Source organism: Nycticebus coucang, chromosome 23 (assembly GCF_027406575.1).
Source record: "Nycticebus coucang isolate mNycCou1 chromosome 23, mNycCou1.pri, whole genome shotgun sequence".
NCBI lineage: Eukaryota > Metazoa > Chordata > Mammalia > Primates > Lorisidae > Nycticebus > Nycticebus coucang.
Window position 1 is genome coordinate 36,621,933 of NC_069802.1, and position 12,189 is coordinate 36,634,121.

Here is a 12,189-nt window from a genome sequence, read left to right on the forward strand (position 1 = left end):
AGCCAAGTCCTCCAGCCCCAAACAGTTCAGAGGGCCTCTGGGGCTGTGCAGAGTCCCCAGGCTACCCAACAGGGCTTGTCCAAGCCCACCTGGGAAGCTGGGTGGGCCCATGTTAGAGGACATGGTGTCACCTTTGCCTGCACAGCAAGGGCAGGGCCCCTGAGGGAGCAGCTGGGGTGTGGGTGGGAGCAATAAGCTGCTACCTAACCTCTCCTCCCTCAGGCAGCTCTGCCTGGGCAGCAAAACATCTGCCATTCTCTGGGCCTGGAATGGCCTGGGGTGTTCCTGGTTAGTGTGCTGGGGACCCAGGCAGGCTCTGAATAGCCCACCCCTCCAGCCCTGCAGCTGAATCCAGAGAGCTGTAGGAGGACACTGCTGCCGCCCAGCCCTCAGGCTCCCCTCTCAGGCTGCCTGTCCTTGGAGTCTCGCCCTGCTGGTCTGCTCTTCCGGTGGCAGGTGAGCCCAGGTGAGCCTCTGGCTCAGCAATCCCAGTGCCCAGAGGGAAGATTCAACATGGGTGGGCTAGACTGGCTGGGCACATTCAAGACTATTTTGTTCTTACCTATCTGTTGCCTGTATCTTATTTCTCCATCAGTCCAAACAGGTGAGAGAAGGTCCTCCCATACTCACCAGCCTGGCTCCAGGGCAATGGTGTGTCTCCCATGTACTGCCACCCCTCCAGCTGCCTTTGGTGGCTTGGAGTAGCTGTCATAGCTTGGCCACTGTGACTCAGGGAAGCACCAGGTGGCCCCCAGCCAGGTGCCCTGAGAAATGTCATGGCAGGAATCTGTGCCAGGCAGCTCTGGGTCTCACTCCCCCTTTCCAGCTGTGTGACTTGAGCACGTACCTTACCCTCTCTGCGCCTCTGTTTTCCCCTGATAAAGAGTAGTCGCAGAATCTCTGGCAGGGTTGATGAGTATCACCAACACCCATCCCAGTGGCCTGGTTTGACTGCACACAGCAGAGCAGTCCCAACAGAAGGGACAGGCAAGACAGGAGCTCTTTTCTCTCCTAAGTAATAAATCTGGAGGTGACTGATCCAGGGAGGTGTGGCAGCTCCACCACGTCCTCAGGGCCCAGACACCTGCTGCCCAGCTCCTCCTCATCCTCAGTGCACATATATGTACATACTGCTGAGGGTTGGAACTTTTTGACTGTGGATAAAAAAGGGAAGACCAAGCCAGTTGGGCAGCATGGCCATTTGGAATTCTTCTATACTGTAAGCTCCTGGTTGGCAAATAAAGCCCTTCGTGTTATAAACATGGTGTTTGGGTGCTCTTACATACATGTGCACACATGTACATACAGCCGTCTCAGCAGTCTCCAGCCTCAAAGCCCCTCTGGGCCCAAGGGGGCTTCTGGGGTTCCAGCCCTCGAAACCACAGTGTTACAGGAAGACGAGGCCCAGTGGAGATAAAGAGCACCCAAACACCATGTTTATAAGAGGAAGGGCTTTATTTGCCAGCTGGGAGTTTACAGCACAGAATTCCAAATGGCCACGCTCCCCAACTGGCTTGGTCTTTCTCTTTTTATCGACAGTCAAAAAGTTCCAACCCACAGGTACCTTCTCATTGGCCAGTTTGAATCACGTAGGAGATGCTATTCCAACCCCTACAGAACTACAGGATTTCACGTTTACAAATTCCCAAGAGCTGAGTCACCGTGGAGAGGTATCCTCTTGGTACACCTCTTGCATCCTGTGGTCTCCTTGAGAAGACCTGTTCTAGACCTCACCCTTCTCAGGTGTCCTCTCTCAATGGGACCAAGGAGAAAGTAGGAAAAGTGCACCACAGGATCCTCCTGGGCCAAGTTGGCTCTGTGTGTGTGTGTGTGTGTGTGTGTGTGTGTGTGTGTGTGTGTAAAGGCACCGCAGGGTCCTCCTGGGCCGAGTTGGCTGTGTGTGTGTGTGCGCGCGTGTGTGTGTGTGTGTGTGTAAGGGCACCGCAGGGTCCTCCTGGGCCGAGTTGGCTGTGTGTGTGTGTGTGTAAGGGCACCGCAGGGTCCTCCTGGGCCGAGTTGGCTGTGTGTGTGTGCGTGTGTGTGTGTGCGCGTGTGTGTGTGTGTGTGTGTGAGGGCACCGCAGGGTCCTCCTGGGCCGAGTTGGCTCTGTGTGTGTGTGTGTGTGTGGTTTTTGGCCAGGGCTGGGTTTGAACCCACCACCTCCAGCATATGGCACCGGCACCCTACTTCTTGAGCCACAGGCGCTGCCCCCCAGGTTGGCTCTTTTAAGCAGTTTTCCTGGAAGCCTGCTGCAAAACCCCTCCTTTTAACTCATTAGCCAAAACTGCTTTTGGCTTCGCTCAGCTGTTCCAGAGGGAAGCTGGAGACACAGTTTGTTACTCTGACGGGATTTCTCCCCAGCTAGAAGTCTAGGTTCTGTTCCCCAGAGGTTGGGAAGAATGTTGTGCTTGTCCGAGGTGAACCCACAATAAGCAGCCCAGAACCCCCATCACAGCTTCAGTGATGCCAGCGTGCCCAGAGCAGTTGCCACACAGCCTCCTCCAAAGTCTCACCTCACACTTACCTCCCATGGGTGTCCAGCTGGGTGGGGTCCTCAGGTGTGACGGGACAAAGAACACATCCAGAGAGAGAGAACTGGAGGGCCAGGGCTGACCTGAGCAGCCCAGGACAGCACAGGTTGAGTGGCAGGTATCAGTTCCGTACATGAGCATCTCCGGGGTTCCTAGTACCCTGAGAGGTACAGGTGGCAGAGGTGGGGCCAAGTTGTTCCCTCCCTAAGGAGACCCTGACAGGGTTGGCGAAGGCAGTGGAGCCTGCCTCTCCTCCCTCCAAGAAACAGACTGGCCACACCCAGCAGAAGACCCTGAACTTGGATTTCTCCAGAATCCCACCCTTTCCTGACGCCAAAGTGGAAGCAGACCCAGAGCAGGGGCACGGGGCCGGAGGTCTTCCTCCTGCCTCTTCTACTCCCAGGACCTGCCTCCTGCTCATGTCAGCACCTGCGATGTGTCCTATGGGCACCGCAGCAGTGATAGGAGGAGAGCCCTGTCCTAACGGTTGTCCTGTCGCTCGGCCATTCAGACCCTCCTGGAATGTCTGCTTAAACATCAAGCTTTTTCAACATTTTATACTTAAAATTTTGAAGCATACAGAAGTATAGAAAGAATCACTCTGTGAACACCCGCATGCCCTCCACACAGACTGTGGACGCTGGTTTAAACTTGCTTCATCCATCTCTGTCCACTTGCCCACCACTGCACCATCTGTCCACCCATCTTAACTGAGGGCGAGTTTCAGAGTAGGTTGTAGACATCGGGGCACTCAGCATCAGATCATCAGCTGTGTTGACTAGAGCTCCACGTTCCCTCACAGTGGAAATGAAACTCCCCAACAATGACTGTGAGTGCCCAGAGCTGCCACAGCAGGCACCTTAACCACAGCACAGAGGCCTCACAGTTCTGGAGGTGGGAAACCCCAGGTCAAGGTGGGGTCCCTCCTAGGGAGAAGCCCTCGTGGGGGACTGTCCCGGCCTCTCTCCGGCTTCCTTCCATCTCCGGACATCCTTGGCCTCTTTGTCTCCACCTTCCTCTGTGCCTGGCGTTCTCCCTGTCTGTGACCAGATGTCCCCTTTTTATAAAGGCACCAGTCATACTGGCTTAAGGACCATCCTGATGACAACATTTCAATCTGATTCCCTCTGTGAAGTTCTGAGGTACTGGGAGTCAGGACTTCAACACATGAACTTGGGGAGACTCAACATAACCTGCAAATCTCAACTGGGTCACTCAAAGAGCTGACAAACCCATCAGATTAAGACACTGATCCTGAAAGTCCTGAAAGTCGGGCATCCCGACTTTTCTCCCTGTACATCTAAAACTTCACGCAAAGTCAGGCTGTGCTGGCTATGTCTGCTCTCCTGGGCCAGCTGTCGCTGCAGCCCCACATCAGGCCCCAGGCGAAGCATGTTCAGCTACAGACAGGAGCATTAAGTTTCCAGCATGGGCTGCCGGGGGATGCTTTCAAACCATGGCTTTCCCCTCCATTTTAATCCGTGGCTCTGCCCGGCTCCAGTTCTGCCCCTGTACACGAAACAAAGTGCAACTTGTCTCATGTCCAGGGGACCCAGACACACAGCCTTGGGGCCTGTGAGGATTGTCTGTCATGTAGAACCTCAAAACCCCTCCCACACTCCGGGACCCCCAGCATGGAAAGACCCTACCAAACTCAGGGCCCTCTGCCCCAAACCAGGACGGGGCCAGGGGCTATCCTGCCCCCAGACCGGCCTCCCTGGGCAGGTGAGGATTTGATGCCCTCAGGCAGCCGAGCCGCCCCCCGGCCCTGGCATGTGGCTGAGCAGGGATGGTAAAGGGTCTGGGGACAGGTTAGTCACAGTGGCTCTGGGTGAGGGCCCTGCACAGGTGAGAAGCTGGGCCCACAGCCTCAGAGCCCAGAGGGTAGACTCCTCCTGGTCAGGGCTAGGGAAGTCCTTGGCAACAGAGCTGGACGCCCGGTACACCAGGGGGGACTCCAGACCTTGGGATTTGAAACACTTGGATATTTGGAGCAGGAAACTCTCTGGGGGGGCCATCCTGTGCACCCCGTGCCCCACCCACTAGATGTTGGCAGCACTAGTTGTGACAACTAGTTTGTATCCAGATATTCCCAAACCTCCTCTGGCTGAGACCTGATGTTCGGGAGACTAGAATGTCCTCGTCACCATCTCTGACTCCTTCCCTAGTTGGGGACATCTCTTCCACAAGTCCCTGTCTAGTCAACTCTTTATATCCCCAGCATCTGGCATGGGGCTGACCTTGGTGGGGACTCAGCAAAGTTGCCTGTATGAGTTAATGGAGCAATGGACCCCTGGGTGTGAGCATGGGCCATTCATTTCATAGTGGCAGGTGGGAATCCAAGGCCGGCTGCATGCCTGGTGCTGAGTGAGCGCTGCCATGGGTGACTCAGGTGGCCACTGCTAGGAGCTCTGCCAGCCGTCACACAAGTCCTCATCCCAGGAGAACTCGGAGACAGGCTGTCCTGAGGCCTCCTGGGCTCACAGTTACAATCACTTCTCAGGTCTCCCAGCCCTCCCTCCCCTCCACAGCCCCTTTGCTGCCACCAGCTGCTCACACCCCTGGGGCCAGGAGGGCCTGACAAGGGGAGGCAGGTGCAGGGCATCTGGCAAGTGGGACGCAGGTGTTGTGGGGCCTCCCTTTAAAGAAAAGAATATAAACTTACAAAAGCAAAATTAGGTGTGACAGCAAGTATTTATTTAGAATTAGAAAAAATTAAGACAAAAGTTTTTAAAAGCTGACAAATACCACAAACATACGAGATCCAGAAAAGCAACATAATATTAGCAGCCTGATCCGCCTCCAAAACACTTTCGCTTGAATTTTTGGGGGGTTCAAACTGTTCAGTCATGTCATTGCATGATAACTTTATATCATCTTCTATAGAAGGAATACAAATACTTCTCCTCCAGCATCCAGCATGGCTAATTGAAATTTGCTGCTTCTTGGGCGACGCCTCAGTGAGTAGGGCGCCAGCCCCATACACCGAGGATGATGGGTTCCAACCTGGCCCCGGCCAAACTGCAACAAAAAATAGCCGGGCATTATGGCAGGCGCCTGTAGTCCCAGCTACTCTGGAGACTGAGGCAAGAGAATCGCCTAAGCCCAAGAGCTGGAGGTTGCTGTGAGCTGTGATGCCACAGCACTCTACTAAGGATGATAGAGTGAGACCCTGTTTCTAAAAAAAAAAAAGAAAGAAAGAAAGAAAAAGAAATTTGCTGCTTCTTATTTATAGCTGGAACTCATGCCACACTGGCTTCACACGCGACGTACACAGTTTGCAATACGGGTAAAGGTTTCTGCACTCCTGGTAATATGCGTTCTGATCAATTCTATCTGAAAGATTTCCATTTAAAAGAGAAAGCAGGGCCTGGTGCACGTGGATAGGTGTGCACTACTCGTTGCCAGCCTAAGATCGCTTCCTCTGCTTGCAACCATGCCTGGAGGCTGCCAGTGTCCCGACAGCTCCTAGCCCTGTGTGCCCCACTCCTCATCTCCCATCCCCCACCCACAGGAGTGCGGGGCCTGGCAATGCCGGGCTCGTTCACCTCCGAGTAGGTTCTTGCCCATGCCTGCAGGTCCTGATGCCAAAGGGACGACGTGTGCCCAGGCTCAGTCTACAAAGGTGACTGAAAAAAGCACCATTGAAAGGGAGGTTTCCCGAGTGAGGGCCCTGACATGCCCCAGGGCCACAGGGAGGCAAGAGGGAGGAGGGGAGGCCCAGGCCAGACAAAGGGGTTTCCGTGGCAAGGCAAGCCAAGGACAAAATGGTTTAGGGTTGGCTCTTTTGAATAATCACAGTCAGCACAGAGCTGTCCCTAGCTGTCGGGTCCCTGGCCTGGGCTGATTTAGGGCAGGAGGAATACAGGCTTGTCACAGGAGGGTTAGAGAAAGGAAGTGCTTTGCAGGATGGTCTCGGACTCAGGAGTGTACACAACTGGCTGTCAGTTAGTGGATACCTAGCAGGTCAATGTTGAACCTAAGGAACCCCCATGGCCCAAGGAAGGTGTCCTGAGGAGGCCGGTGGAGCTGGGCCCTGGGATGTTTCTTCCTCTGTCTCTTGCCCTCCTGTTCTTCTACCAAAAACCACAGGCATCCTCAGACACCCAGTGAGATTCACACATTACCCAGGTAAGGGTACAAACCGTGTGATGCTGCTCGGTGCCCGTAGCACAGTGGTTATGGTGCCAGCCACATACACTGAGGCTGGTGGGTCTGAACCCGGCCGGGGCCTGCTAAACAACAATGACGACTGCAACAACAACAAAAAAATAGCCGGGCATTGTAGGGGCGCCTGTAGACCCAGCTACTTGGGAGGCTGAAGCAAGAGAATCGCTTAAGCACAACAGAAGTTACTGTGAGCTGTGATGCCACAGCACTCTACCGCGGGTGACATAATGAGACTGTCTCAAAAAAAAACACAAAACACATACACACACACACACACAAATCCACGTGATGCTATCAGAATGCAGAAAAGTGTTTGATACAACTGAATTTCTGCCAGGCTGAGTGGCTCACATCTGTAATCCCAGCACTCTGGAGGCTGAGGCAGATGGATTGCTTGAGCTCAGGAGTTTGAGACCAGCCTGAGCAAGAGGGAGACCTCCCCATCTTTACTAAAAATAGAAAAAGTAGGGTGGCACCTGTGGCTCATTCGGTAAGGCGCCAGCCCCATATACCGAGGGTGGCGGTTCAAACCCGGCCCCGGCTGAACTGCAACCAAAAAATAGCCGGGCGTTGTGGTGGGCGCATGTAGTCCCAGCTACTCGGGAGGCTGAGGCAAGAGAATCGCTTCAGCCCAGGAGTTGGAGGTTGCTGTGAGCTGTGTGATGCCACGGCACTCTACCGAGGGCCATAAAGTGAGACCCTGTCTCTACGAAAAAAAAAAAAAAATAGAAAAAGTAGCAGGGCATTGTGGCGGGTACCTCTAGTACCAGCTACTCAGGCAGCTGAGGCAAGAGGATAACTTGAGCCCAAGAGTTTGAGGTTGCTGTGAGCTATGATACCACAGCACACTACTCAGGGCACAGAGTGAGACTCTGTCTCAAAAAAAACTGAATTTCTGTTCTTAAAAATAACCTTAGCTGTCTAGGCAGAGAGGGCACATTGGTAATCTGATAAGGATCAAATACCAAACACTGCAGAGCCGTGATCACAGTTAATTAGAACACACTGACAGCTCCTGTCTGCGCTTGGCATGGAGACAAAGGTACCCCTTAGTGCCACAGCTATGCAGCGACAGCCTGGCTGTGGCAGGCCATACAGTTGGATAAAGTTTGTACAGAAGGAAACAAAACCATCTTTATTCACAGATAGTATAGTTGTCTGTGCAAGAGTCTAAGAATCCACAGAGAAATTATGAGAATTCATAAGGAGTTCAACAAAATTATTAGATTCAAAGTCCATAAGCAAGATTCAATTTTTTTTTTTTTTTGGCCGGGGCTGGGTTTGAACCCACCACCTCCGGCATATGGGACCGGCACCCTACTCCTTGAGCCACAGGTGCCGCCCACAAGATTCAATTTTATTTCTATGTATTAGCAATAAAGTTTCCCAACAAATATGACAAAAGGACATTCTTTATTATAGCACTAAAATATCAAGAATCTAGGAATAACGTTTAAGACCACTCTGGTGGGTCCAGTGGCTTCCACCTCTAACCCTAGCATCCAGGAAACCAAGGCTCAAGCTCGGGAGTTCCAGACAAGCCTGAGCAAGAGTAAGACCCTGTCTCTACTAAAAATAGAAAAACTAGCCACGGGCAGTGCCTGTGGCCTGTGGGTAGGGCGATGGCCCCATATACTGAGGGTGACAGGTTGGAACCTGGCCCTGGCCAGCAAAACAGCAGTGGCAACTGCAACAAAAATAGCCGGGCACTGTGGTGGGCGCCTGTAGTCCCAGCAACTCGGGAGACTGAGGCAAGAGAATTGCCCTAGCCCAAGAGCTGAGGTTGCTATGAGCTGTGACGCCACGACACTCTACCAAGGGCGACAAAGTGAGACTCTGTCTCAAAAAAAAAAAAAGAAAGAAAGAAAGAAAAGAAAAGAAAAAAGAAAAACTAGCCCAGCACTGTGTTGGGCACCTGTAGTTCCAGCTACTTGGGAGGTCAAAGTGGTGAATTGCCTGAGGTCAGGAGTTTGAGGTTGTGAGCTGTGATGCCACAGTACTCTACCCAGGCAACACGTTGAGATTCTGTCACACAAAAAAAAAAAGAAAAGAAAAAAAAATTAGCCAGACATGGTGGCATGGACCAGCACCCTCCTAGCTACCCTGGAGGGTGAGGCTAAGAATTGCTTGAGCCCAGGAGTTTGAGGTTGCAGTGAGCTATGATGATGCCACTGCACTCTAGCCTGGACAACAGACAGGACTCTAAGGAAAATTATAAAATATTATTAATAGACATGAAAGACGGTCTAAATAGAGATACTACATTTATAGATTAAAAGACATAACATAGATTCTCCCCAAAGTAATTAATTTTTTCAAGTCAATTTATAGAACCAAACAAATTTCTACTGAAATCCCAACCAAGTGTTTGTGGAACTTAAATACTTACTTGAAAATTTATACAGAACTACAAAGTCATTTCTACAAATATTTATTGAACACTTGAGTACTGCTTCTGGTATTTGGAGTGCCTGAGAGAATAACACCCAGAAAGACCCTGCCTGGGGAAGGAACATTCTAGTAGGAGAGACACACACAAGCAATAAACAGTAAACCAGCAAGTCACGGGGGCAGCAGGATGTGATAAATGCTTGACAACAATGCAAACTGCAACAAGGGCAGCAGAGAGGCTGGGGGGCAGGGCGGGGCAGTTTTCCAGAATTAAGAGGATGGTCAGGGTATACTTTGTAGACAGTGACACCTGCATGACACAAGAACGGCTGAGACAACGAAAGGCCCAGGACAGCGCGATCAGGTGTCAGGGCATTAACTTGACCAGGAACTTCACACCTGGCTGGTACAGATGACAAAGTGCCCAGCTGCCTCCACAGCATCTGGAAATCACTGATAGGTAATTAGACTGACAGTGCGATGCTGTGACAGGCAGGCAACATGGAGGGCATCCGAGACTGAGAAGACCATGAGTTGCTCCCACACTCTGCCGGTGGGCACACAGATGGCCTCAGTCGCTTTGGAGAACAGTAGTGAACTATCCATCAAAGCTGAGAAATGCAAACCACAGACCCAGCTGCACCATCACTAGTGCCACAGACAAAACCAGGTCCACTCCCCCAGCGCAGTAGGGCCCAGCGCGAAGCCCAGAGTTGCAACAGGAGAAAGGCACTGTCACTCCAGGGTTCAGGCAAGGAATACCACAGCTGACACAGAGACTGGACTGCACAGTGGCCTGCACCCTGGAGCTGTTACAGGCTGGGGCATGTGTCAGGCAGGTGAGATTGTCAGTCAACACATTGGAGGTTATGCATTGGCCTGGCCCCCGAGGCGAGCTGTCCGAAGTGGGGCCTGCCAGTCAAGGTGGATTCGTCACATAACCATCCCCGTATACAGTCTTCTCCCTAGACTATTAGATCCTTTGGGTTGTTTCTCAGAAATGGTGGAATCTTTGCAGGATGAGGAGGCTGAGATTCTGAAGGCCCTGTGCAGACCTCCCGATGCCGAGACACACCACCCCCCAAAACCTGCCCCCCACACAATCCCAAGGCACTGGCCTCTCCTTCAGAAGCTTACCATATCCCTCAGTTGAAAAGCCAGATTTGGGTGCGGCCCCTGTAGCTCAAGCGGCTAAGGTGCCAGCCACATACACCAGAGCTGGTGGGTTCGAATCCAGCCCGAGCCTGCCAAACAACAATGACAACTACAACCAAAAAAAAAGAAAAGCCAGGGCGGCGCCTGTGGCTCAGTGAGTAGGGCGCCGGCCCCATATGCTGAGGGTGGCGGGTTCAAACCCAGCCCCAGCCAAACTGCAACAAAAAAATAGCCAGGCATTATGGCAGGCGCCTGTAGTCCCAGCTGCTCTGGAGGCTGAGGCAAGAGAATCGCGTAAGCCCAAGAGTAAGAGGTTGCTGTGGGCCGTGTGACGCCACGGCACTCTACCCGAGGGCGGTACAGTGAGACTCTGTCTCTACAAAAAAAAAAAAAAAGAAAAGCCAGATTTGAGGCAGTTTCTCCAACCTTCCACACAGGCCAACTGTGACCCAACTACACCCAGATGTACAAAAAGCGTTTCTGCAGCTCAGAGTCAAGGTGCCAGGCCCTCTGTAACCCCCCCAAAGCTGGAGTTCCCAGAGTATCCACGAACACCCCTCTAGAAACCGCAGCCTCCTGCAAGGTCCCCTCAGGTCAAATCTGTTGGCAGAGTTTCTTCCTTCACCCATTGTGAGAGTCCAGCCACCGGACATCTGTCTGCCCAGTGCCAGAGCCAGATAGTCCACCACTTCTTGCCTCTGGGCTTTTGTTATGCAGGACAATCCCAGCACCAGGGAACACCAGCCAAGGGGTTGTGACAGTAAGGGCTCCTTGCCTGGGGGGCAGCAGTCAATACCCAGGTCAGTGAGGGGATGGGAGGAAACCACCTCAAATCCGCCAGGGGAAGAGTCTGGCTAGGGCTGGGGAGTCTAAGGAGCTTGGAGTGGGTCTGCGTGTAAGTGCAGGATGAAGTCATGGGATGGGGAGACGGGGAAACTGCATTCTCAGGGTGACTGGGTTCCTGGGGGGGGGGTCTTTACACTGGCTAGCGCCAGCTATTCCACTGGAATTTAGGATCTGAAGACATCTTAAGCAAATCTTAAACAAAAGCCACCCTCAAAAAAAGAAAAAAAAAAGAATAAACAAAATCCACCCTAATGCCAGAGATCCCATCTATTAGAACAGCAGGATGCAAGTTAATTCTTGAACAGAAGCCTTCCGACTCTAATGTCAGAGGTCCTGCCTATGGGGACAGTGAGAATGCAACTTTTGGTGACTGAAAGGGGTTCAGTGGTGTACCCAGAGATGGTACCGGAAGAGGTTTAGGCCAAATTTAATGAAAGGGGCCAGAGACCTGCCTAGGCAGAGATAGCATCTGTGCCAAGGGTGGCTGGAGGCCTCTTTTGATCCTGGGTGCAGGGGGAGGAAGATTCCACAGCTTGCTAAAAGGTTCTGGTGGGTTCTGGTTCTTGCTGAAGGTTCTGGGGAACTCTTGGGGAAAGCTAGGTAGGCCTTTTGTTCTAGGAGAGGAGTAAGGGGAGGAGGAAAAAGGATTTAGGACCCCAACAGTGACAAGGAGCAGGGCCAAAGTGCAGCCTGATTAATGCTTAATTATATTTTTGTCCAGAATTCATGTTGACTCTGTGAGGATGAGGACATCAGGGGCCTTGCTAAAGATGTTGTACTCCACTGCACCTCAGCATTTTTAGTTCTTTAATTCTTGCCCCAAACTGTGAATCAACCTTCAAAATATACTCTATCTTCCATCTTGCTATCTTTTGTCCTCTGGTGTATCACAGAATTATATCTACTATTAGGGAGAAGTGCCCCAATGCTGTTCATGATGGTAACCCTGGCTCTCCCTAGATGGCCTGTAGCCATTTATACATTTTACATGCACCCTATTAGACAACAGGGATGACCTTGGAGCAATCCTGGGAGGCAGCCAACTCCCTCTGAGAGAGCAGGAAAGAAGTTAGAAGACTCTGGACTCAGGCAGCAC